Source organism: Phyllobates terribilis, unplaced genomic scaffold, assembly GCF_046119375.1.
Source record: "Phyllobates terribilis strain yellow unplaced genomic scaffold, ASM4611937v1 Scaffold_8__6_contigs__length_399053987, whole genome shotgun sequence".
In the NCBI taxonomy this organism is placed as follows: Eukaryota; Metazoa; Chordata; class Amphibia; order Anura; family Dendrobatidae; genus Phyllobates; species Phyllobates terribilis.
In genome coordinates this window covers 25,728,729-25,753,474 of record NW_027362768.1, presented here as the reverse complement: position 1 = coordinate 25,753,474, position 24,746 = coordinate 25,728,729, and positions in this window count along the sequence as shown.

Sequence of the window (24,746 nt, the reverse complement as noted above, 5' to 3'; positions counted from 1 at the left end):
ATAACTCAGTTAATAAAATTGCCCCAATATTTGCTCCCTTAGAATATAATTGTTATTCAGGAATTGAACCACTCTGTCATTAATGTCTAACCTGGCCGCTGCTTGTCTTTTCTCCATGGGGTTTTGGTTACAGTGGTATTTTGAGGTCCTTTAATCTCGTCTTGTGGTGAAGGAATTAGTTTTGTCTACACAAAATTAAACCTCCCATCTGAGAGTCCCTAAAGTGATTTACAAACTCTAAACATTTTAGTAATATTGTGGTGAATGGAATGTTTGATCTGACGCTGGAGTTTACATAGAACACACACATGTGACAGACTCCATTCTACTGGCGCTTGTTAACTGCACATGAGGGACTTTATTAAGAATAGCGGTTTTGTATGACAATCTTAATCTGAAGTGCCCTGGAGTGCACTAAATTTGTACATGATAAACTAGCACATCTTAGGCTGTACCAGAAATTTAAATCTATGCATTCATCTGAAATCTGACATTTATTATAGTAAATCTGTCATGAAGTGGTTGACCATACCCCTTTTGCTAAGTCTAGTACACTTTTTAGAAAAGTGTAAACTACAAAAAAGGAAAAAAGTTGCAAATTTTTTGCACAAATGCCAAATTTTGTGAATTTTTGAAAAATGTTTACTGTCATAGAATACAAGATCAGTATTGATAAGCGAATATATTCAAGTAAAATTGAATTCTTCTTGAATATTCCAAAAATTCACATTTTCAATCTTGCATTTATTATGTTCTTGGGTCTTGAATTTCCTAGTAAAATCTGCACGAACAAGAGAATTCAAATTTTGCCTAATCCGCTCATCTCTAAGGAACAATTCATCTTTATGCCTGCTATGAACACCAATCTATTTAATAAGTCACATTAGTTCAGTTGGTCCATGATAGTCCTTAATCCCTCCAGCTAAACTCTGCTCACCTCTCTGCTCTACATTTTTGAAAACCGGCAAGAGGTGTAAAAAGGTGCAAATCATAAAGAAAATTATTTTATGTCTTTATTTGTCTCTTTTGATGCTGTAAACCTGGTGTTAAGTTTTTGATAAATTCCTCCAGGTATATTTATATTTTTTTTAGTTAGAACAGTAAATTCTTGATGCCACTATTTTTAAATTATATTACTAACATGCCAGGACATTTTTCATTGAATATTGATTAGTGGTAGACATTGAATTGAAATGAACTTATTGTTGTTTCCTCCCAGACCTCTGTGCAGCTATGATCTTTCTTATGATAAAGGAAGCAAAAGGTGGGTTTACACCTCCCGAAATGCAGCATTAAATTACTGCTCTTCAGTCATTAGTGTTGAGCGAGTATGTGCTATTAATCCTTTCGCCGAGTATGCTCGGCCCGAACTCCAAGTATTTACAGCTGCTCGGTGATGTGTTTGAATCGCTCCCGTGTGCATGATTTGCAACTGTTTGACAGCTTTATTACATGTGAGGAATGTCTATTTTGTAACGGGTCCGGGAGGCGGAACCTCTGAGCTACTATACAAGGGGGCGGCCCTTGTAAGGGAGCGGGTGGCAGTCTCTGGGTGAACGGACAGGGAGTTACGGCAAGTGATCAGGGCAGTCTCTGGGTAAGGGGAAGGTACGACCTGTGATGGCAGAGCCTCCGGGTAGGCTAGCAGGCAGATGGTAGATGTGTGCTCCCAGGTGAGCAAGCGAGAGTCTCTGGAATAGCAGGTGGTCACGGCACGTGACGGCGGAACCTCCGGACTGGCAGGCAGGTAGGTAACGGAGAAGCGCTCCCAGGTGAGCGGGCAAGAGTCTCTGGAATAGCTGGTGGTCACCGCACGTGACAACGGGACCTCCGGGCTGGCAAGCAGGCAGGTAACGGAGATGCGCTCCCAGGTGAGCGGGCAAGAGTCTCTGAGATAGCTGGTGGTCACAGCACGTGACAACGGAGCCTCCGGGCTGGCAAGCAGGCAGGTAGCGGAGAAGCGCTCCCAGGTGAGCGGGCAAGCTGGTCCATAGACAGACTGACCGGAGTTGTAAGGCAGACCGTCGGACCTCAGGCAAGCAGGCAGGTAGCTGATGTGCGCTCCCAGGTGAGCGGACAAGTTGGTCCTTAGACAGACTGACCGGAGTTGTAAGGCAGACCGTCGGACCTCAGGCAGGCAGGCAGGTAACAAGTATTCAGGTAGGAATCAGGCAGGTAACTAGCAGGAAACTGGCAGGTAACTGGCAGGTAACTGGCAGGTAACTGGCAACGGGACCTGAGGGCTGAAGCACAGGTGAGACACAGGTGCAAACAACATTGCTCGGGCACCTCCATTTTGGAGGAGGTGCCTTATATATGATGAAGTCCTCCGGCCATTGGCCGGGGACTCCTTAGGACGGCGCGCGCGGCCCCTTTAAGAGGAGGGGAGCGCGCGCGCGCGCGCCCTAAGCACAGGGGCCGGGAAGGAGCGCGCGCTGAGAGCAGAGCGGGAGGAGGACGCCGGGAAGGAGCGCGCGCTGACAGCAGAGCGGGGAGAGGACGCCGGGCACGGAGCAGAGCGGTGAGGGGAGCAGCGTCCCTGCCTAGCAGAGGGCAGGGACGCCAGCGCTACATATTTCTTACACATTTCTCACATGTAAGGCTGAGTTCACACGATGCGTATTTCATGCGTTTCCGCGGCGTTTTTGCAGTTGCGTAAACGCCGCGGAAACGCATGAAAAACGCATGGTAGAAGGGAAGCAATGTTCCCCAATGGAAATCCGCATGTGCTGTGCCCATGATGCGGATTTTTCCGCAGCGTAAACGCTGCGGTCAAAAATCCGCAGCATGTCAATTAATTTTGCGGAAACGCGGCGATTTCGCAGCCATTGACTTGCATTAGAACGCGCCAATTCCGCAAGACAGCATCTGTACTTGCGCTATTGGCGCGTTCTAATATGCGGATGGTACCCGGGTGTGGAGGAGAGGAGAGTCTCATCCACACCCAGGTACCATTAAAAAAGCTGTAAAAACAAGAATAAAATAAAAAATAAATGTATTCTTACCTTCTGTCGGCCCGCGCAGCGCTCCCGCTTGGTTCCCGGCACTTGCAGTGAGTTGAAGGACCTGCGCTGACGTCAGAGTCATGTGACGGGTCACGTGACGCTGACGTCGGCAGGTCTTTCAATTCAAAGTTGCCGGCAGCCGGGAACTTTGTAAAGCAGGACAGCGCGGGCCATCGGAGGTAAGTATATACACTCTCTCGGGTCACACTATATAAATCCATGCTGTTTGCATTGATTTATATAGTGTGACCTAGTTGTCAAGCACTTTCCAGGTGATGCTAAAATCGCCTGGAAAGCGCTTGTCAATCTGCATGCGGAAACGCATGTGAATCTGCATGTGGATCCGCATGTATTCTGCAGGAAAAACGCATGCACAATCTGCATGCGTTTTTTCTGCCAGGGAGATGCAGAAATGATGCAGAAATTTTCTGCTTCATTTCTGCATCGTGTGCACATACCCTAATAAAACTGTCAAACAGTTGCAAATCATGCACACGGGAGCGACTTAACCATATCACCGAGCAGCTGTAAATACTCGGAGCTCGGCCCGAGCATACTCGGACAGAACATACTCGCTCAACCCTATCAGTCATTTAAAATGTACCTATTTGCACAGGCAGACAAGGCTTAACGATTCACACTGAACAATATATAATAGAATATACAGTGTGCATAGCCTGCCATTGTTCTCTGCAGCACAAGTCTTGCTTACATAGGATGATACAGTACCGAAAACTACGTGAAGCACCAAAGGTTATTGCATGAAACCAACAAGAGTTTTTCTTGTTCAAAGGGTGATCAGAAGCCTGTTTGAACTGAAAGATTATGAAGAAACGAGTATTGCTAGGATCATGAAGTGTAAATGGAACATATCTAGAGCACATAGCCATTGTTCTTGGCAAGCTTGAGTCCTGCTTACACAGAATGATGCACTACCAAGAATGATGATCTTCTGTGCAGCACAAAAGATCATTTCATGAAACCAAGAAGCGTTTTGTTCATTCAAAGGGTGATCAGTAGCCTGTTTGGACCAAAAGATTATCATGAAAGGATCATTCCTAGGAACTTAAAGTGTAAATCTAATATCTAAATAAAATGGGAATGGTTGGTGATATCACTTCCTGTTTGTGGCACATCAGTATATGGGAGGGAGAAATCTTTTCCAGATGGGTGGTGACCATGGCGGCCATTTTGAAGTCGGCCATTTTGGATCCAACTTTATTTTTTTCTTCAATGGGAAGAGGGTCATGTGACACATCAAACTTATTGAGAATTTCATAAAAAAACAATGGTGTGCTTGGTTTTAACTTATCTTTATTCTTTCATGAGTTATTTACAAGTTTATGACCACTTTTAAAATGTGTTCAAAGTGCTGCCCATTGTGTTGGATTGTCAATGCAACTCTCTTCTCCCACTCTTGACACACTGATAGCAACACCGCAGAAGAAATGCTAGCACAGACTTCCAGTATCCGTTGTTTCAGATGCTGCACATCTCGAATCTTCACATCATAGACAATTGCCTTCAAATAACCCCAAAGATAAAAGTCTAAGGTCAGATCGGGAGACCTTTGTGGCCATTCAACTGGCCCAAGATGACCAATCCACTTTCCAGGAAACTGTTCATGTTGGAATGCTCGGACCAGATGCCCATAAAGGGGTGGTGCACCAGCTTGTTGGAAAAACTCAGGGAACGTGTCATCTTCAGTGCAAAGAGGGCAACACATCATCATGTAGCAATTTCAGATATCCAGTGGCATTGAGGTTTCCATTGATGAAGAATGGCCCCACTATCTTTGTACCCCATATACCACACCATACCATCAGTTTTTGTGTTCCAAGAGTCTTAGAGGGATCTATCCACTGTGGGATAGTGTCAGACCAATAGCGGTGGTTTAGTTTGTTAACTTCACCATCCACAAAAAAGTTTGCCCCATCACTGAACATAATGTTCTGTGTAAACTGAGGGTCCTGGTCCAATTTTTGTTTTGCCCATTCAGCAAATTCAGTGCGCCGATCTGGGTCATCCTCGTTGAGATGCTGCAGCAGCTGGATTTTGTAAGAGTGCCATTTGTGAGTAGCTAATATCCGCCGAAGGTATGTTCGACTGATGCCACTCTACAGTGACATGCGGCGAGTGCTACACTGTGGGCTCTTGCTGAATGAAGCTAGGACAGCCACTGATGTTTCTTCATTAGTGACAGTTTTCTTGCATCCACATTTTGGCAAATCCAACACTGAACCTGTTTCACGAAATTTGGCAAGCGGTTTGTGAACTGTAACATGGGAGATGGGTGGTCTCGTAGGATGTATTGTATTGAAATCTGCTGAAATGACCCGGGTACTGCATTCACCAGACAACAACACAATTTCTATCCGCTCCTCACGTGTTAACATCTGCGACATGTCAATGGCTGTAAACAGCGAGAAACTTGTAAATAACTCATGAAAGAATAAAGTTACGTTAAAACCAAGCACACTATTGTTTTTCTTATGAAATTCTCAATAAGTTTGATGTGTCACATGACCCTCTTCCCATTGAAAAAAATAAAGTTAGATCCAAAATGGCCGACTTCAAAATGGCCACCATGGTAACCACCCATCTGGGAAAGTTTTCCACCTCCCATATACTAATGTGCAACAAACAGGAAGTTGATATCACCAACCATTCCCATTTTATTTAGGTGTATCCATATAAATGGCCCACCCTGTATTTTCCAGGTTTTTTAGATAAAATGCTCTAATTACATAAATAATTGTAAGTCTTTCTGTAGCTGGTAGTAAATATTTTCTACCGTGTTAGCCAGTAGACAGACAAGATAAAAATTGTACGTCTTCAAGTAGTTGATACCTATTAGTTACTAGTAGTGATGAGCGAACGTGCTCGCCACTGCTCGGTACTCGCCCGAGCATCACTGTGCTCGACAAGCTCGGCGAGTATTTCCGGGGTGCTCGGGTGGGAACTCGGGTCCCCTCCCTGCATGTTTGGCTCTCTTTAGAGAGCCAATGAACATGCAGGGATTGCCTGCCACGCACTGTTATGCCGTAGCCATGTTGGTTGCGGGCATTACAGTGATTGGCTGGCTGCACAGCGTCATCGGGTCTATATAAGACCTGGCGCCACGATGGTCATCACAGTCACCCTGGAAACAGGCAGAGTAGGGAGAGGTGCTGCTGAGTCAGGGAAAGTTTTGCTTGTTTATAGTTAGTATAGGTATTCTACAACATATACTGTATACAGTGCATTGTGAAAGTATTTGGCCCCGTGAACTTTTCTACCTTTTGCCACATTTCTGGCTTCAAACATAAAGATATAAAATTCAAATTTTTTGGGGAAGAATCAACAACAAGAGGGACACAATCGTGAAATGGAACGAAATTTATTGGATATTTTAAACTTTTTAAATAAAATTAAAAATGAAAAGTGGGGCGTGCAATATTATTTGGCTCCCTTGAGTTAATACTTTGTAGCGCCACCTTTTGCTGCGATTACAGCTGCAAGTCGCTTGGGGTATGTCTCTATCAGTTTTTCACATCGAGAGGCTGAAATTCTTGCCCATTCTTCCTTGCAAAACAGCTCGAGCTCATTGAGGTTGGATGGAGGGCGTTTGTGAACAGCAGTTTTCAGCTATTTCCACAGATTCTCGATTGGATTCAGGTCTGGACTTTGACTTGGCCATTCTAACACCTGGATACATTTATTTTTGAACCATTCCATTGTAGATTTTGCTTTATGTTTGGGATCATTGTCTTTTGGAAGATAAATCTCCGTTCCAGTCTCAGGTCTTTTGCAGACTCCAACAGGTTTTCTTCCAGAATGGTCCTGTATTTGGCTCCGTCCATCTTCCCATCAATTTTAACCATCTTCCCTGTCCCTGCTGAAGAAAAGCAGGCCCAAACCATGATGCTGCCACCACCATGTTTGACAGTGGGGATGGTGTTTGGAGGGTGATGAGCTGTGTTGCTTTTACACCAAACATATTTTGCATTGTGGCCAAAAAGTTCGATTTTGGTTTCATCTGACCAGAGCACCTTATTCCACATGTTTGGTGTGCCTCCCAGGTGGCTTGTGGCAAACTTCAAACAAGACTTTTTATGGATATCTTTGAGAAATAGCTTTCTTCCATAAAGGCTAGATTTGTACAGTGTACGACTGATTGTTGTCCTATGGACAGACTCTACCACCTCAGCTGTAGATCTCTGCAGTTCATCCAGAGTGTTCATTGGCCTTTTGGCTGCATCTCTGATCAGTCTTCTCCTTGTTCGAGATGAAAGTTTAGTGGGACGGCCGGGTCTTGGTAGATTTGCAGTGGTCTGATACTCCTTCCATTTAAATATGATAGCTTGCACAGTGCTCCTTGAGATGTTTAAAACTTGGGAAATCTTTTTGTATCCAAATCCGGTTTTAAACTTCACCACAACAGTATCTCGGACCTGCCTGGTGTGTACCTTGGTCTTCATGATGCTCTCTGCACTTGAAACAGAACCCTGAGACTATCACAGAGCAGGTGCATTTATACGGAGACTTGATTACACACAGGTGGATTCTATTTATCATTTCCAGTCATTTAGGACAACATTGGATCATTCATAGATCCTCACTGACCTTCTGGAGTGAGTTTGCTGCACTGAAAGTAAAGGGGCCGAATAATATTGCACGCCTCACTTTTCATTTTTTTTTAATTTTTTTAAAACAATTTAAAATATCCAATAAATTTTGTTCCACTTCACGATTGTGTCCCACTTGTTGTTGATTCTTCCAAAAAAAAATAGAATTTTGTATCTTTATGTTTGAAGCTAGAAATGTGGCAAAGGGTAGAACAGTTCAAGGGGGTCAAATACTTTCACAATGCACTGTATATGTATCCATCTGAACTAACAGTCCTTCTGAGGACTAATCCAGCTGTATATAATCAGTGATAGGCAGGCAGGCAGTGTATGTGGCAGACTGCAGTGTATAATACAGCACAAGAGGGTCCATTGAACATCCTATCTGCTGCTGCTGCTGCAATAATTACAGATATTTGTAGACATAGCCCCAGGTATCAGGGGCCAGGGCAATTTTTTTTTATCGTAATCCTGGTTATTTGCTTAACCCCTTAAGCCCCGCGGGTGGTTTGCACGTTAATGACCGGGCCAATTTTTACAATTCTGACCACTGTCACTTTATGAGGTAATTACTCTCGAACGCTTCAACGGATCCCCCTGATTCTGAGATTGTTTTTTCGTGACATATTGTACTTCATGATTGTGGAAAAATTTCTTCGATATCACTTGCGTTTATTTGTGAAAAAAACGGAAATTTGGCGAAAATTTTGAAAATTTTGCAATTTTCAAAATTTGAATTTTTAAGCCCTGAAATCAGAGCGATATGTCACACAAAAGAGTTAATAAATAACATTTCCCACATGTCTACTTTACATCAGCACAATTTTGGAACCAAAATTTTTTTTTGTTAGGGAGCTATAAGGGTTAAAAGTTGACCAGCGATTTCTCATTTTTCCAACAAAATTTACAAAACCATTTTTTTAGGGACCACATCACATTTGAAGTCACTTTGAGAGGTCTTTATGACAGAAAATACCCAAAAGTGACACCATTCTAAAAACTGCACCCCTCAAGGTGCTCAAAACCACATTCAAGAACTTTATTAACCCTTCAGGTGCTTCACAGGAATTTTTTGAATGTGGAAGAAAAAAATTAACATTTAACTTTTTTCACAAAAATGTTAATTTAGACCCAATTTTTTTTATTTTCACAGGGGTAACAAGAAAAAATGGACCCCAAAATTTGTTGTGCAATTTCCCCTGGGCACGCAGATACCCAATATTTGGGGAAAAAATACTGTTTGGGCGCACGGCAGGGCTCGGAAGGGAAGGAGCGCTATTTGACTTTTTGATTGTAAAATTTGCTTGAATAATTAGCGGACGCCATGTTGTGTTTGGAGAGCCCATGTGTGCCCAAACTTTGGAGCTCCCCCACAAGTGACCCCATTTTGGAAACTAGACCCCCCAAGGCACCTTTCTAGATGCATAGTGAGCACTTGGAACCCCCAGGTGCTTCACAAATTGATTCGTAACAATGAAAAAGTGAAAAAAAAAAACACTTTTTCATTTTTATGAATCAATTTGTGAAGCACCTGAGTGTTCCAAGTGCTCACAATGCATCTAGATAGGTGCCTTGGGGGGTCTAGTTTCCAAAATGGGGTCACTTGTGGGGGAGCTCCAATGTTTGGGCACACAGCGGCTCTCCAAACGCAACATGGTGTCGCTAACAATTTGAGCCGATTTTCCGTTAAATTTGTTAGAGGACACCATGTTGCATTTAGAGAGTCCCTGTGTGCCCAAACATTGGAGCTCCCCCACAAGTGACCCCATTTTGGAAACTAGACCCCCCAAGGCACCTATCTAGATGCATAGTGAGCACTTGGAACCCCCAGGTGCTTCACAAATTGATTCGTAACAATGAAAAAGTGAAAAAAAAAACACTTTTTCATTTGTATGAATCAATTTGTGAAGCACCTGAGGGTTCCAAGTGCTCACTATGCATCTAGATAGGTGCCTTGGGTGGTCTAGTTTCCAAAATGGGGTCACTTGTGGGGGAGCTCCAATATTTGGGCACACAGCGGCTCTCTAAATGCAACATGGTGTCCGCTAACAAATTTAACGCAAAATTGGCTCAAATTGTTAGCGACACCATGTTGCGTTTGGAGAGCTGCTGTGTGCCCAAACATTGGAGCTCCCCCACAAGTGACCCCATTTTGGAAACTAGACCCCCCAAGGCACCTATCTAGATGCATAGTGAGCACTTGGAACCCCCAGGTGCTTCACAAATTGATTCGTAACAATGAAAAAGTGAAAAAAAAAAACACTTTTTCATTTTTATGAATCAATTTGTGAAGCACCTGAGTGTTCCAAGTGCTCACAATGCATCTAGATAGGTGCCTTGGGGGGTCTAGTTTCCAAAATGGGGTCACTTGTGGGGGAGCTCCAATGTTTGGGCACACAGCGGCTCTCCAAACGCAACATGGTGTCGCTAACAATTTGAGCCGATTTTCCGTTAAATTTGTTAGAGGACACCATGTTGCATTTAGAGAGTCCCTGTGTGCCCAAACATTGGAGCTCCCCCACAAGTGACCCCATTTTGGAAACTAGACCCCCCAAGGCACCTATCTAGATGCATAGTGAGCACTTGGAACCCCCAGGTGCTTCACAAATTGATTCGTAACAATGAAAAAGTGAAAAAAAAAACACTTTTTCATTTGTATGAATCAATTTGTGAAGCACCTGAGGGTTCCAAGTGCTCACTATGCATCTAGATAGGTGCCTTGGGTGGTCTAGTTTCCAAAATGGGGTCACTTGTGGGGGAGCTCCAATATTTGGGCACACAGCGGCTCTCTAAATGCAACATGGTGTCCGCTAACAAATTGAATGGAAAATCGGCTCAAATTGTTAGCGGACACCACATTGCGTTTGGAGAGCTTCTCTGTGCCCAAACTTTGGAGCTCCCCCACAAGTGACCCCATTTTGGAAACTAGACCCCCCAAGGCACCTTTCTAGATGCATAGTGAGCACTTGGAACCCCCAGGTGCTTCACAAATTGATTCGTAATAATGAAAAAGTGAAAAAAAAAACACTTTTTCATTTTTACGAATTAATTTGTGAAGCACCTAGGGGTTCCAAGTGCTCACTATGCATCTAGATAGGTGCCTTGGGGGGTCTAGTTTCCAAAATGGGGTCACTTGTGGAGGAGCTCCAATGTTTGGGCACACAGGGACTCTCCAAATGCAACATGATATCCGCTAACAATTTGAGCCGACAATTTGTTAGCGGATATCATGTTGCATTTGGAGAGTCCCTGTGTGCTCAAACATTGGAGCTCCCCCACAAGTGACCCCATTTTGGAAACTAGACCCCCCAAGGCACCTATCTAGATTCATAGTGAGCACTTGGAACCCCAGGTGCTTCACAAATTGATTCATAAAAATGAAAAAGTGTTTTTTTTTTCACTTTTTCATTTTTACGAATCAATTTGTGAAGCACCTGGGGGTTCCAAGTGCTCACTATGCATCTAGAAAGGTGCCTTGGGGGGTCTAGTTTCCAAAATGGGGTCACTTGTGGGGGAGCTCCAAAGTTTGGGCACAGAGGGGCTCTCCAAACGCAATGTGGTGTCCGCTAACAATTTGAGCCGATTTTTCCATTCAATTTGTTAGCGGATACCATGTTGCATTTAGAGAGTCCCTGTGTGCCCAAACATTGGAGCTCCCCCACAAGTGACCCCATTTTGGAAACTAGACCCCCCAAGGCACCTATCTAGATTCATAGTGAGCACTTGGAACCCCAGGTGCTTCACAAATTGATTCATAAAAATGAAAAAGTGTTTTATTTTCACTTTTTCATTTTTACGAATCAATTTGTGAAGCACCTGGGGGTTCTAAGTGCTCACTATGCATCTAGATAGGTGCCTTGGGGGGTCTAGTTTCCAAAATGGGGTCACTTGTGGGGGAGCTCCAATGTTTGGACACACAGGGGCTCTCCAAACGCAACATGGCGTCCGCTAACAATTTGAGCCGATTTTCCATTCAATTTGTTAGCGGACACCATGTCGCGTTTGGAGAGCCCGTGATGTGCCTAAACAGTGGAGCTCCCCCACAAGTGTCCCCATTTTGGAAACTATACCCCTCAAAGATTTTATTAAGGTGTATAGTGAACATTTTGAACCCAGAGGTACGGCACATTATTTGTTTACATTAGGTCATCATATTGAATAAGTTTTCATTATTCTTGAGCGCAAGTGCTCGCTACTTGAGTTTGCATCGGGTACTCAGGTATGCACCATGTACAGCGTGTGCTCGAGTGACATGCTCGAGTCCCTGCTCCGCATGTTTCACGGTTATTAGACATCCAAAAAAAAACATGCGGGGATCGCTCGTGCATGGCAGGCAATCCCCGTAAAGTTTTTTGGCCGCGAAGCATATGGGGCAGAGACTCGAGCATGTCACTCAAATACCCACGATACTAAATGCATACCAGAGCACCCGATGCAAACTCAAGTAGCGAGCACTTGCTCTCAACACTAGTCGCCATATCGTCATCTTTTTTTCTTACTTTTGAAAAAAATCCCAACCCCAGCCCTAACCCTAGCACAACCCTAGCCCCAGCACAACCCTAGCCCCAGCACAACCCTAGCCCCAAACCCAGCCCTAACCCTAGCCCAATCCTAACTCAAGAGTTTATTTTTGACGCCGTTCCTTGTGCGGTATAAGTGATTAGACGACTTTATTCTTCGGGTCGGTGTGATTACAGCAATGCCAGAATCATATGGGGTTTTTATGACTGACAGCTGTCACACACTAAAAGACGCATTTTTTGTAAAATCTAGTTTTTGCATCGCCATATTTTGAGAGCTATAATTTTTCCAAATTTTGGCAGACAGTCATGTGACGGCTCGTTTTTTGCGGGATGACTTGACGTTGTTATTGGTGCCATTTTCAGGCACGTGACATTTTTTGATCGCTTTCTATTCCGATTTTTGGGAGGCAGAATAAACAAAAACCAACAATTCAGGAATTGTTTTTTTTTGTTTTTTTTTATTCTGTTCCGCGTGTGGTAAAATTGATGAGGCAGCTTTACTCTTCGGGTCAGTACGTTTACAGCGGTACCACATTTGTATAATTTTTCTATGTTTTGGCGCTTATACACAATAAAAGCTATTTTATAGAAAAAAATATTTTTTAGTATCGCTTTATTCTGAGAGCTATAACTTTTTTATTTTTCGGCTGATGGAGCTATATGGCGGCTTGTTTTTTGCGGGACGAGATGACGTTTTCAGCGGTATCATTTTTATTTATATGCGTCTTTTTGATCGCGTGTTATTCCACTTTTTGTTTGGCGGTATGGTGATAAAGCATTGTTTTTTGCTTGGTGTTTTTTTTTTTTTTTTTTACCGTGTTCACTGAAGGGGTTAACTAGTGGGACAGTTTTATAGGTCAGGTTGTTCCGGACGCGGCGATACCAAATATGTGTACTTTTATTGTTTTTTTTTTATTTTTTTTATAATAATATTTATTGATGGGTACATTATATTTTTATTTTTGGTGTATTATTTTTTTTATTTTTTTATAATATTTTTGCACATTTTTTTTTTTTTTTTTTTTCCACTTTCACACAGTTTATACACTTTATTACTTTGTCCCACTCTGGGACTTTCACTTTTTTTTTTCTGATCGCCTGCATGGCACAGGAATGGAGCACCATCCCTATGCCATGAAGGCTGTCAGAAGTGCACAGTGTGAAGATTGCTTGGAGATGCACTGCGCATGTCCAAGCAATCTTCCTGCTCTCTGGTGACCCGGATGTTGTCATGACGACATCGGGTCGTCATGGCAACACCCGGGAAGCCTTTGCAGACTGCGCTGGAAGCCGGAAGAGGAGGTGAGTATCGGCGATCACCTCCCCTTGCCCCCGCAATGCCGCGATCGACTTCGATCGACTTCGATCGCAGCATCGCGGGGGTTAATGTGCTGGGAGCGGTGCGTGACCGCTCCCTGCACATAGTACCGGGTGTCAGCTGTGACAATCAGCTGACACCCGGCGGCGATCGCGCCCGCACAGCCTGTGTGCGCGCGCGATCGCCATGACGTACTAATACGGGTCTGGCTCTTAAGTCCCAGGGCACAGACGCGTATTAGTACGTCAGATGTTATTAAGGGGTTAAAAAGCAATCCAGAGTACACCATTTTTCTGCTCCATTTGCTTGGTAGCACTGCAGAATAAAGCCAGATCTGTTCCATATTTCAGAGATAAAAATCCAGAAATTTAAACTGAACGTGGAAAATATTGGCCTCCTTTTCCATTCTGTTGCAGTGTGTCAGTGAAGCTATTCACACTAGGTGTCTGTGAAAAATAGTATTTGTAAATTACAGGCCTGCTATTTAAAACCGTGGTTCTCTATCAGACATATCACCTATAAGACTGTTCCAAAATCAGACATTTCTTCCATTTCCATTCTGTTGCAGTGTGTCGGTCAAGCAATTCACACTAGGTCTCTGTGTAGAATAATATTAGTAAATTACAGGCCTAGTATTTAAAACTGTGGTTCTCTGTCAGACGTATCACATATAACTGCGGTTCAAATACAGCCATTTGTAGTGAACGTGGAAAATATTGTCCTTCATTTATAGATTGTAGCAGTGTGTCGGTACACCATTTTACAGCTCCATTAGCTTGTTTTCAGAATACAGACAGATTTTTTTAGTTTTATTCATATTACTGTATTGTGGAAGCAGAGGAACTTTTTTCAATGATCAGACGCACGTGGTCTCTGTGACTGCCGTAATAATCCAGAAATTTTATGGAGCGTGAAAAGTATTCCACTCCTTTCAACCCCTTAACAACATTTGAGGTACTAATACGTGTCTGTGCCCTGGGACTTAAGAGCCGGACCCGTATTAGTACGTCATGGCGATCGCGCGCATACAGGCTGTGCGGGCGCGATCACCGCCGGGTGTCAGCTGATTGTCACAGCTAACACCCGGTACTATGTGCAGGGAGTGGTCATGCACCGCTCCCAGCACATTAACCCCCGCGATGCTGTGATCAAAGTCGATCGCAGCATTGCGGAGGCAAGGGGAGGTGATCGCAGATACTCACCTCCTCTTCTAGCTTCCAGCGCTGTTTGCCGTGGCTTCCAGGATGTTGCCATGACGACCCAATGTCGTCATGACAACATCCGGGTCACCAGACAGCAGGAAGATTTTTTGGACATGCGCAGTGCATCTCCAAACAATCTTCTCCCTGTCCAGCACTGACACCCTGCATGGCACAGGGATGGTGCTGCATTCCTGTGCCATGCAGGCGATAAGAGAAAAAAAAAGTGAAAGTCCCATAGTGGGACAAAGTAATAAAGTATAAAAACTATCAGAAAGTGAAAAAAAAAAAAATTGTAAAAATATAAAAAAAAAAATAAAAAAAATAATCCACCAAAAATAAAAATATAATGTACCCATCAATAAATATTATTATAAAAAAAAAAAAAAAACAATAAAAGTACACATATTTGGTATCGCCGCGTCCAGAACAACCTGACCTATAAAACGGTCCTACTAGTTAACCCCTTCAGTGAACAAAGTAAAAAAATAAAATAAAAAACGAAGCAAAAAACTATGCTTTATCACCATACCGCCAAACAAAAAATGGAATAACACGCAATCAAAAAGACAAATATAAATAAAAATGGTACCGCTGAAAACGTCATCTCGTACTGCAAAAAACAAGCCGCCATACTGCTCCATCAGCCGAAAAATAAAAAAAGTTATCGCTCTCAGAATAAAGCTATGCTAAAAAATATTTTTTTCTATAAAATTGCTTTTATTATGTAAAAGTGCAAAACATAGAAATAAGATATTAATGTGGTACCGCTGTAAACGTACTGACCCGAAGAATAAAGCTGCCTTATCAATTTTACCACACGCGGAACAGAATAAAAAAAAATAAAAAAAAACAATTCCTGAATTGTTGGTTTTTGTTTATTCTGCCTCCCAAAAATCGGAATAGAAAGCGATCAAAAAATGTCACGTGCATGAAAATGGCACCAATAACAACGTCAACTCATCCCGCAAAAAAAAAGCCGTCAAATGACTGTCTGCCAAAATCTGGAAAAATTATAGCTCTCAAAATATGGCGATGCAAAAACTAGATTTTACAAAAAATGCGTCTTTTAGTGTGTGACAGCTGTCAGTCATAAAAACCCCATATGATTCTGGTATCGCTGTAGCCTCACCGACCCGAAGAATAAGGTCGTCTAATAACTTATACCGCATGAGGAACGGCGTAAAAAATAAACTCTCAGGTTAGGGTTGTGCTAGGGTTAGGGTTGTGCTAGGGTCAGGGTTGTGATAGGGTTAGGGTTGTGCTATGGTTAGGGTTGTGTTAGGGTTAGGGCTGGGGTTGGGGTTAGGGTTGGGGTTGGGATTTTTTTCAAAAGTAAGAAAAAAAGATGACGATATGGCGACTAGTGTTGAGCGCAAGTGCTCGCTACTTGACTTTGCATCGGGTGTTCTGGTATGCATTGAGTTTTGTAGGTATTTGAGTGACATGCTCGAGTCTCCGCCCCATATGCTTCACGGCCCAAAAAACTTTGCGGGGATTGCCTGCCATGCATGAGCGATCTCCGCATTTTTTTTTTTGGGTGTCTAATAACCGTGAAACATCCAGGCGGGGACTCGAGCATGTCACTCGAGCACACGCAGTACATGGTGCATACCTGAGTACCTGATGCAAACTCAAGTTTCGAGCACTTGCGCTCAAGACTAATGACAACTTATTCAATATGATGACCTAATGTTATCAAATTCTGTGTCATACCTCTGGGTTCGAAATGTTAACTATACACCTTAATAAAATCCTTGAGGGGTATAGTTTCCAAAATGGGGTCACTTGTGGGGGAGCTCCACAGTTTAGGCACATCAGGGGCTCTCCAAACGCTACATGGTGTCCGCTAACAAATTGAAAGGAAAATCGGCTCAAATTGTTAGCGGACGCCATGTTGCGTTTGGAGATCCCCTGCGTGCCTAAACATTGGAGCTCCCCCACAAGTGACCCCATTTTGAAAACTAGACCACCCAAGGCACCTATCTAGATGCATAGTGAGCACTTGGAACCCTTAGGTGCTTCACAAATTGATTTGTAAAAATGGAAAAGTATTTTTTTTCCACTTTTTCATTTTTACGAATCAATTTGTGAAGCACCTGGGGCTTCCAACTGCTCATTATGCATCTAGATAGGTGCCTTTGGGGATCTAGTTTCCAAAACGGGGTCACTTGTGGGGGAGCTCCAATGTTTGGGCACACAGGGGCTCTCCAAATGCAACATGGTGTCCGCTAACAATTTGTCGGCTCAAATTATTTGCGGACACCATGTTGCGTTGGGAGAGCCCCTGTGTGGCCAAACATTGGAGTTCCCCCACAAGTGACCACATTTTGGAAACTAGACCCCCCAAGGCACCTATCTAGATGCATAGTGAGCACTTGAAACCCCCAGGTGCATCACAAATTGATTCGTAAAAATGAAAAAGTGTTTTTTTTTTCACTTTTTCATTTTTATGAATCAATTTGTGAAGCACCTAGGGGTTCCAAGTGCTCACTATGCATCTAGATAAGTGCCTTGGGGGGTCTAGTTTCCAAAATGTGGTCACTTGTGGGGGAGCTCCAATGTTTGGGCACATCGGGGGCTCTCCAAACGCGACATGGTGTCCGCTAACAAACTGAATGGAAAATCGGCTCAAATTGTTAGTGGACACCATGTTGCTTTTGGAGAGCCCCTGTGTGCCCAAACATTGGAGCTCCCCCACAAGTGACCCCATTTTGGAAACTAGACCCCCCAAGGCACCTATCTAGATGCATAGTGAGCACTTGGAACCCTTAGGTGCTTCACAAATTGATTCGTAAAAATGGAAAAGTATTTTTTTTTCACTTTTCCATTTTTGCGAATCAATTTGTGAAGCACCTGGGGGTTCCAACTGCTCACTATGCATCTAGATAGGTGCCTTGGGGGGTCTAGTTTCCAAAATGGGGTCACTTGTGGGGGAGCTCCAATGTTTGGGCACACAGGGACTCTCCAAATGCAACATGGTGTCCGCTAACAATTTGAGCTGATCTTCCATTCAATTTGTTAGCGGACACCATGTTGCATTTGGAGCGTCCCTGTGTGCCCAAACATTGGAGCTCCCCCACAAGTGACCCCATTTTGGAAACTAGACCCCCCAAGTCACCTATCTAGATTAATAGTGAGCACTTGGAACCCCCAGGTGCTTCACAAATTGATTCGTAAAAATGGAAAAGTATTTTTTTTTCACTTTTTCATTTTTACGAATCAATTTGTGAAGCACCTGGGGGTTCCAACTGGTTACTATGCATCTAGATAGGTGCCTTGGGGGGTCTAGTTTCCAAAATGGGGTCACTTGTGGGGGTGCTCCAATGTTTAGACACACAGGGGCTCTCCAAACGCAACATGGTGTCCGCTAACAAATTGTCGGCTCAAATTGTTTGCGGACACCATGTTGCGTTTGGAGAGCCCCTGTGTGCCCAAACATTGGAGCTCCCCCAGAAGTGACGCCATTTTGGAAACTAGACCCCACAAGGCACCTATCTAGATGAATAGTGAGCACTTGGAACCCCTAGGTGCTTCACAAATTGATTCATAAAAATGAAAAAGTGAAAAAAAAAACACTTTTTCATTTTTACGAATCAATTTGTGAAGCTCCTGGGGGTTCCAAGTGCTCACTATGCATCTAGATAGGTGCCTTGGGGGGTCTAGTTTCCAAAATGTGGTCAATTGTGGGGGTGCTCCAATGTTTGGGCACACAGGGGCTCTCCAAACGCAACATGGTGTTCGCTAACAATTTGAGCCGATTTTCCATTCAATTTGTTAGCGGACACCATGTTGCATTTGGAGAGTCCCTGTGTGCCCAAACATTGGAGCTCCCCCACACGTGACCCCATTTTGGAAACTAGACCCCCCAAGGCACCTATCTAGATGCATAGTGAGCACTTGGAACCCCCAGGTGCATCACAAATTGATTCGTAAAAATGAAAAAGTGAAAAAAAAAACACTTTTTCATATTTACGAATCAATTTGTGAAGCTCCTGGGGGTTCCAAGTGCTCACTATGCATCTAGATAGGTGCCTTGGGGGGTCTAGTTTCCAAAATGTGGTCAATTGTGGGGGTGCTCCAATGTTTGGGCACACAGGGGCTCTCCAAACGCAACATGGTGTTCGCTAACAATTTGAGCCGATTTTCCATTCAATTTGTTAGCGGACACCATGTTGCATTTGGAGAGTCCCTGTGTGCCCAAACATTGGAGCTCCCCCACACGTGACCCCATTTTGGAAACTAGACCCCCCAAGGCACCTATCTAGATGCATAGTGAGCACTTGGAACCCCCAGGTGCATCACAAATTGATTCGTAAAAATGAAAAAGTGAAAAAAAAAACACTTTCATATTTACGAATCAATTTGTGAAGCACCTAGGGGTTCCAAGTGCTCACTATGCATCTAGATAGGTGCCTTGGAGGGTCAAGTTCCCAAAATGGGGTCACTTGTGGGGGAGCTCCAATGTTTGGGCACACAGGGGCTCTCCAAGCGCAACATGGTGTCCGCTAACAATTTGAGCTGATTTTCCATTCAATTTGTTAGCGGACACCATGTTGCATTTGGAGAGTCCCTGTGTGCCCAAACATTGGAGCTCCCTCACAAGTGACCCCATTTTGGAAACTAGACCCCCCAAGGCACCTATCTAGATTCATAGTGAGCACTTGGAACCCTTAGGTGCTTCACAAATTGATTCGTAAAATGGAAAAGTTTTTTTTTTTCACTTTTTCATTTTTACGAATCAATTTGTGAAGCACCTGGGGGTTCCAACTGCTCACGATGCATCTAGATAGGCGCCTTGGGGGGTCTAGTTTCCAAAATGGGGTCACTTGTGGGGGAACTCCAAAGTTTGGGCACACAGGGACTCTCCAAATGCCACATGGTGTCCGCTAACAAATTGTCGGCTCAAATTGTTAGCGGACACCATGTTGCTCTTGGAGAGCCCATGTGTGGCCAAACATTGGAGCTCCCCCACAAGTGACCCCATTTTGGAAACTAGACCCCCCAAGGCACTTATCTAGATGCATAGTGAGCACTTGGAACCCCTAGGTGCTTCACAAATTGATTCATAAAAATGAAAAAGTGAAAAAAAAAAACTTTTTCATTTTTACGAATCAATTTGTGAAGCACCTGGGGGTTCCAAGTGCTCACTATGCATCTAGATAGGTGCCTTGGGGGTCTAGTTTCCAAAATGAGGTCACTTGTGGGGGAGCTCCAATGTTTGGGCACATCAGGGGCTCTTCAAACGCGACATGGTGTCCGCTAACAAATTGAATGGAAAATCGGCTCAAATTGTTAGTGGACACCATGTTGCGTTTGGAGAGCCCCTGTGTGCCCAAACATTGGAGCTCCCCCACAAGTGACCCCATTTTCGAAACTAGACCCCCCAAGGCACCTATCTAGATTCATAGTGAGCACTTGGAACCCTTAGGTGCTTCACAAATTGATTCGTAAAAATGGAAAAGTATTTTTTTTTTCACTTTTCCATTTTTACGAATTAATTTGTGAAGCACCTGGGGGTTCCATGTGCTCACTATGCATCTAGATAGGTGCCTTGGGGGGTCTAGTTTCCAAAATGGGTTCAGTTGTGGGGGAGCTCCAATGTTTGGGCACACAGGGACTCTCCAAATGCAACATGGTGTTCGCTAACAATTTGAGCCGATTTTCCATTCAATTTGTTAGCGGACACCATGTTGCATTTGGATAGTCCCTGTGTGCCCAAACATTGGAGCTCCCCTACACGTGACCCCATTTTGGAAACTAGACCCCCCAAGGCACCTATCTAGATTCATAGTGAGCACTTGGAACCCCTAGGTGCTTCACAAATTGATTCGTAAAAATGAAAAAGTGAAAAAAAAACACTTTTTCATTTTTACGAATCAATTTGTGAAGCACCTAGGAGTTCCAAGTGCTCACTATGCATCTAGATAGGTGCCTTGGGGGTCTAGATTCGAAAATGGGGTCACTTGTGGGGGAGCTCCAATGTTTGGGCACACAGGGGCTCTCCAAGCGCAAAATGGTGTCCGCTAAAAATTTTGAGCCGATTTTCCAATTTGTTAGCGGACACAATGTTGCATTTGGGAATTCCCTGTGTGCCCAAACATTGGAGCTTCCCCACAAGTGACCCCATTTTGGAAACTAGACCCCCCAAGGCACCTATCTAGATGCATAGTGAGCACTTGGAACCCCTAGGTGCTTCACAAATTGATTCGTAAAAATGAAAAAGTGGAAAAAAAAATACTTTTTCATTTTTACGAATCATTTTTTTCTTCCACATTCCAAAAATTCCTGTGAAGCACCTGAAGGGTTAATAAACTTATTGAATGTGGTTTTGAGCACCTTGAGGGGTGCAGTTTTTAGAATGGTGTCACTTTTGGGTATTTTCTGTCATAAAGACCTCTCAACGTGACTTCAAATGTGATGTGGTCCCTAAAAAAAATGGTTTTGTAAATTTTGTTGGAAAAATGAGAAATCGCTGGTCAACTTTTAACCCTTATAGCTCCCTAACAAAAAAAAATCTTGGTTCCAAAATTGTACTGATGTAAAGTAGACATGTGGGAAATGTTATTTATTAACTCTTTTGTGTGACATATCTCTCTGATTTAAGGGCATAAAAATTAAAATTTTGAAAATTGCTAAATTTTCGCCAAATTTCCATTTTTTTCACAAATAAACGCAAGTGATATCGAAGAAATTTTACCACAATCATGAAGTACAATATGTCACGAAATAACAGTCTCAGAATCAGGGGGATCCGTTGAAGCGTTCCAGAGTAATTACCTCATAAAATGACAGTGGTCAGAATTGTAAAAATTGGCCTGGTCATTAACGTGCAAACCACCCTCGGGGGTTAAGGGGTTAAAATCAGCCACCTGCGTTTTACTGAAGCAGTTGACACTTGGTCACTGACAAATACCATACTATTAGGTGACTATCTGAAACCATGGCCATCAGACGTTATCCCATATGACTGCCCTAATAATCCAGCAATTATTGTGAGCGTGTCAAATATTACACTCCATTTAGGCTAAGTGCCCACAATGCAGAAATGCTGCATATTTTTTCCACTTCTCCCTGGCAGGAAAAACGCAGGCGGATTTTACATGCGTCTTTCTTGCCAGGTAGAAGCATTTGTCAAACGTTTCTGCATGCATTTCTTCATGCGGGTTATCAAGCGCTTTTCCAAGCTATTTTAGCATCACATGGAAAAGTGCTTGACAACTAGGTCACACTATATAAATCCATGCAACCGGCATGGATTTATATAGTGTGACCAAGTAAATAGTTAAAAAAATAGAATAAGAATGGTAAAAAATAAAAAATAAAGATTATACTTACCTTCCGATGGCCCTCGGTCTTTTCTCCGCTGTGTCCGGTCTCTTGTACAGCCCGCGGTGGTGTGAAAGGACCTTCCATGATGTTATTTAGTCATGCGACAGGTCACGCGACCGCTGACGTCAGTGGTCGCGTGACCTGTCACATGACTAAATGACGTCATGGAAGGTCCTTTTAGACCATCGTGAGCCACCCAATACACCGGACGCATAGCTATGGAGACCGAGGGGCCATCGGAAGGTGAGTACAATCTTTATTTTTTATTTTAAATTCTTTTTTTAACAGGTACCATGGTACCTGAGTCTGGAGGAGAGTCTCCTCATCTCCAGACCCGGGTACCATCCGCATATATAATCGCATAATATCCCCATGTGCACATGTAGTGATGCGGATATTATGCGATTCAATGCAAGTCAATGGAGGCAATAACGCTGCGTGTCCTCAAAATTAGTGGACATGCTGCGGATTTTTCCGCAATGATAATCCGCAGTGGAAATTTCCGCAGCATGTGCACAGCACATGCGGATTATCATTGAGGACCATGGGGCACATATTAACAAGTGTTTTTTAAGCGTTTTCACTGCGGAAATTACGCGGCGAAAATGCTTGAAAAACACATAATGGGCACACAGCCTTAAAATATTGCACATCAAACCTATTCTCAGTTGGCCGTTGACAATTAGCAAATCTGGGAACAATATTGTCAGAGTATTATGCAACTTTTGCTGACTGACTAAAAAAAAACATACAAAAAACAAGCTAAAATGGAAAAAATGTTAAGAAACAATATTTCCAGGGTAATGACTTGTATATAAGGCCAAAGAAATAAAAAAAAATAAAGTTATGGACTGTGGAAGACATTTATGCGACCAGAAGAACACTCATCTGAAGCACCTGTTCCTATTGTAAATGCATCTAACAGGTTTATCGATAGGGAATAGAATAGATTTTAATTTTTTTTGGGCAGCACCAGCAGCACACAGTATAAGGCAATAATACCTGGCTGGATCGGTGTAATACGCTATCGATACTGCGATACCTCAACCGTAAAAGAATTTCAGATAAGACAGTTAATATTCTAGAATATAGAATCTATTTGAGTTGTCCTTCCCATTATTAAGGAGTGTGTTTCCTATACTGTTAGTGCATATGCAACAATTTCAAGGGCTGCAAAAAATTAGGACGCACTCCAATACACATTTGAAGAGATGTAAAAAAATAAATAAATACACAGTAGGATCTTTCTTTAGTATAAAAACCAGACTCGCCAATGTAACCTCAATGTAATTACATTGTTCAGCTCCTGCATCTCCTCCTCCAGTTCAGCCTCCATCTCCGAAATGACCATATCAGTCACAAGCTGAAAGCGCTGCAGCACTGCCTTAGCCAAGCGGCAACAGGCTGTGCGGAAGATAACATGCTTAATGCTTAGGTGACAAACCGCCCACTGCTGCAGAGTTGTTGAAAGCTGGATTTGATTCTGAGGGCCCACCATTCTCCCCCGCTCAAGAACCCCATAGCAGCTGAAAGTTTGCACTATAATGAACTCTCCTGATGGAGAAGCCAGGGCCCACTCGAGGATTCTCTGGTGGGCACTGCCAAGAAGCTGCCATGGCTAAGAAAAGTGTGTGGGAAGGTTCCCGGACACTTTATGGCAGTTCTTTTACTGTGGACTGGCTCCGTACCATCCCTGGCCACATTCACCTGTCCACGTGTTTGTGGTTAGGCGGTCCTTCCTAGTAAGTGCACTGGGGAGGGCACGAGTAATTTTCTGGGACCCGCAATACCGGGAGAAATAGTGGCGGCTGGGGACCAAGTATGGACACTCGGCCACTGCCGCCATGAGGTTGTGGAAAGCTTCCACCTCCACGAGCCTAAAAGGCAACATTTCAAGTGCAAGCAGTCCAGAAATGTGGCAGTTTAGGATTGCAGCCTATGGGTAGGTGGTTGGCTGCATACTTGCGCTTGCATTCCAAGTAAAACAAAGCTAAGGACATGGATGATCCAACCATTATGAATAATTTGGTTGCTGTTTAAGAGACCGAGCACAATATTAACCCAGTAACATGCATCAGTGAGATGTACCGTCCCTGGCCACATTCACTTGTCCGCATGTTTGTGGCTAGGCGGTCCTTCCCACTTAAGTGCACTGGGAAGGGCATGGGTAATGTTCTGGGACTTGCGCTTGTGGAAGGCAGAGATGATACCAGAAGAAATAGTGGCGGCTGGGGATTGAGTATGGACACCCGGCCACTGCCATCATGAGGTTTTGGAAAGCTTCCGCCTCCATGAGCCTAAAAGGCAACATTTCAAGTACAAGCAGTCCATAAATGTGGCAGTTTAGTATTGCAGCCTGTGGGTGGGTAGGTGGCTGGATGTATTCAAAGTAACAGAAAACTAAGCATATGGTGGCCTCTATCATCATCACAACCTCACCTCGGCACTATGAACTCTCCTGATGGAGAAGCCAGGGCCCACCGGAAGAGTCTCCGGTTCTCTGGTGGGCCCGTCCAACATATGTGGACCCATCAAAGTAACATGTGTTTAATGTAATGTATTATGGTAATGTACAGTATAAGGTGTTAATGCATAATGTGAATATAGTATAACGATAAGCTTAGGACAGCAAAGGATATAGAACAGCTTAGCATGTAGATAGGAAATGGTTAAGGTTAGGATTAGCCCAGTGGTAGGGAACTAGTTCTGATATGAAGGGGGACAATTCTTGGTTAGAGAGAGTTTAGTGTCAGCCAGTGAAG